This window comes from Wasmannia auropunctata, unplaced genomic scaffold, assembly GCF_000956235.1.
Source record: "Wasmannia auropunctata unplaced genomic scaffold, wasmannia.A_1.0 LD336036.1, whole genome shotgun sequence".
Classification (NCBI taxonomy): Eukaryota; Metazoa; Arthropoda; class Insecta; order Hymenoptera; family Formicidae; genus Wasmannia; species Wasmannia auropunctata.
The window spans coordinates 686,083-689,631 of NW_012026854.1; positions in this window are offsets into that span (position 1 = coordinate 686,083).

Genomic DNA, 3,549 nt, shown 5'->3' on the forward strand with positions numbered 1-3,549 from the left:
CCCCCCCCCCCATCTCCCCGACACGCATAAAATTCTAGATAGTCTAATTAACTACGGAGGAAAATACGCGATAACCAAGTGGACACCCACAAAGTTCTCGCACGTGCGAGGAACCTCCATCTCGACGCTCGTCTATTCCGTTAGGATCGATATCTGCGTCGTTACTCGTGAAATAGATTCAAATCGGCCGCACTCGAGGGTTCAAACTCTCGATAACGAGAAGGAACTTTTCGAACTTTCCATCTTAACGATATAAGTTGGAAAATGAACTAATTCTGCAGCCGTAAAATAAAATTTGAATAAAATTTTATTAACAAATTATTACGGATTTAACAGAAATTGCTAATTAGAACTGATACTGTCGTCACTTAATACTGCCACGTAAAATTAAACGAAACATTGATTTCTACTTTCTTCGGAAGTTTGAATCCGGTGAATTTTTATTTTTATTTTTTTACGTGTTATCATTTTGTTAATAGTCCACAAGTAAGAGATGCAGTCAATCGGAGAATCATGGATGAGGAACGAGATTTTGTGCTGATGACAAAAAAGGGAAGAAGAGTAAGTACCTCAATACCGTATCAAAAATAATACTCGCGAGCTGATCAAGAATTTGAAGTTCTATATCAAGAGAAATAATGAGCTAAAAATGCATTTGGCACTTCAGACAACGGCATATATCGATTTCCACATGCAATTTTTATTACAATTGCAGCACTTTTGACATTGCAATATTTTTCCGTTGAAATAATAATAAGCATGTAAATCCCATGTTTTGTATTTTCGTTCTTCGATCGTCTCGCTTATGTTTGAATCATGTGAAAATAGTTTAAAAACAATCTGAATTAAAAAAGAACAAAAGTGTATACGGAAAAAAAATGTCTCGGGGATATAGCTTTAGAAAACAATACATAATTTTTTGCGCGAGATACTGCAAGTTTTTTCAATTTGCGAATCGTTCACGTGATATAATGGCCACGAAATTTTGCAATCAGGAGAAATCAGTTTGAAAGCGTCGAGAGCGTTGTACCTCAGGACTTCGAAAATCTTCTCAGCGTGATACTGTTGTCAGTGATAACGGGCGCAGCAGTTGTCGAGATGCAATCGTTATCGATTATATATACATGTCGCGGTCGAGTGTAAATATATACAACACCTAGGTAGACACACGTTTTCATCGAGCCCCGTCGTAAGCTTCCTTCATTCTAATTATAACTTTTAATTGATACATGTAATTAATATGATAAGCCAAGAAGAAACTCGCGGATCTCCAATTGCACGGGCACCTTCCCTTTTTGCTGCATAATACATCATCACGCCGAAAAACCTGCTAAATGGATGGAAGTGCAAAAAGAAGAACCTTACCGCCAGGGTGAACAGTAATCCTGAACGGAATTGCATGGAAAAGAATATCGTTGAAATCTTGAAAAAATTTATTCATCGTTGTACCATAGATAATGCGTCAGTTCTGTCATTATCGTTTCATACGTCCATAAATCTTTCATCCAAGAATTATTTAAAATTCAAAATTATATATTTAAAATTATAAATGATAAATACCACAGTCGACTAAATTATAAAAAAAAAACAGAACGGAATTGGAAAAAGTATTCATATTTTAGCTTAATGTTTTATTTAAAAATATTTTGAAGAACATTTTATTATTTTCTATTTAACCTTTTATATTGAAAAGATAGCACAAAGTTTATTCAGGCACTGTACTATAATTTATTAATTATATGTAATAGTTGGCTAATCGATTACAGGTATAATATGTAAACGTATATGTAAATTCGCAAATCAAAAATCATAATCAATCCTATAAAAAGTTAAGAGGTTCATTGGCTTGCTGTTTGCCCTAGCGTTTCGACACCTGCGAGATCGTACAGGCGCATAAAAAGCGTGACGAACACCAGAGCTGCAGCGTTCCCGAAGTGTTTATTTTTTTTTTATCGCGTAAACATATACACATACACACACACATGTATATAAACATATATGCACGAAACGGCAGCAGCCGCCATCAACGATCGCGAGCGATCGGAAAATATGATTCATACGCGTAAGCCGATTAATTTACAAAGTTCAACGTACACACGGCTGACGTAGATATTTATACAGGACTCTCCGCGGAAATGCGTTATTTTTTCACCCGAGATTAATAGTTGTTACATTCCCGCTGTGTTTTCGCGTGTCTCGCTGGTACAGTTGTGCGTCGTCGCGATCGACAGGTCGACGTAAATAAATAAATGTTAACGTACATAATAAATATAATAGCCAGATTTTACGGAGTACGGCGGGGCGGGAAGGCGCGAGCGTCCAATAAAATCCATTACATCTGCAGGATCTCGTGGTCTCAACGAAGTGGATTCACGTCCGAAATTAGGGGACGTTAGCCTTCGCGGGAATATTAGATGAGAGGATATTCGCAGACTATACGATTAAGATACCGTTCATTAAGATTTAGTTAGACGCGCTTCCGAGAGGACGATTCGATAAAATATTCAATTCGAATCCCGGAGGGTTTGTGCGAGAGAGCGATATCGGTCTTTGCCTTCATCGCGAATACAATCATCTTCCATAATCCACGGAAAAGCCGCTCGTAACTGTAATACGCGAAACGATGTCTAACAGAAAGGCCTTCGTACGCATTTTCGCGTGTGATTCGCGTCGTTAGCCTTATTACCGGCGGTTCTCAGTTATTCAAATTCCCAGTTTGTATCGAGGATTTCACGACGGAATCGGCGCCGATACTGCTGATGAAGCGTATTGAAACTGTTATAGACGCGCACGCATAACAGAAACGACGTTACGTTACACGCTCTTTGTTTCGCTTTTCCTCGATTCGCACGTGTTTATCGATGGCAGAGCGTGCGACAAATACGACCCGTTAAGCTCTTCCAGTTCCACGCTTCCCGTCTCGGAATCGATAACTTCCCAGATAGTAGCGAGGTCTCGCGATCACATGGGATTGTTCGCAGGATGCGCCGCCGCGTTTATAGTCGTGTAGGAGTCGCGTGAAGCTGTAAAGAGGGAACGGGAGCGCGCGGGCCCTCGTTTATGGCAGTTTCGTGTTGGGATTCGGTATTGCGCTTCGGTTTGTCGGCGAGAGTGTTGAGTCGAGTGCAAGCGGGACGCGTTTCGGCGGGATCAATACAATTTGTCGGATAGGAAAAAAAAGGGCCGTTCTATATATGATTTTTAGCGAGTTATTATGGCGCGCGTGTGAAAGGTTCTGCGTGATCGGGGTGTCTCTTTGGCATGCAAAAGACCCGCCGGAACTTTAAGGTGGGAGGTGAAGTTTCGAGTTGGGAATTTATCATTAATTCTCGGCGCAACGTGCTGCGTCATGGCTTAAGAAGGTAACACGTCATCGCGACAGTACGAAGGTATATGTGGAGTATTAATTACGTGCATGTACAATAGTACATCACCGTGCACATTCATTTGCTTTGATTCCCTTTTTTATGCGGCTCGTAATTACTATCAAACATGCATTGGCGCAAATAGGAATATTTGCGAAAATTTTTCGATATTTCATGTGGATAA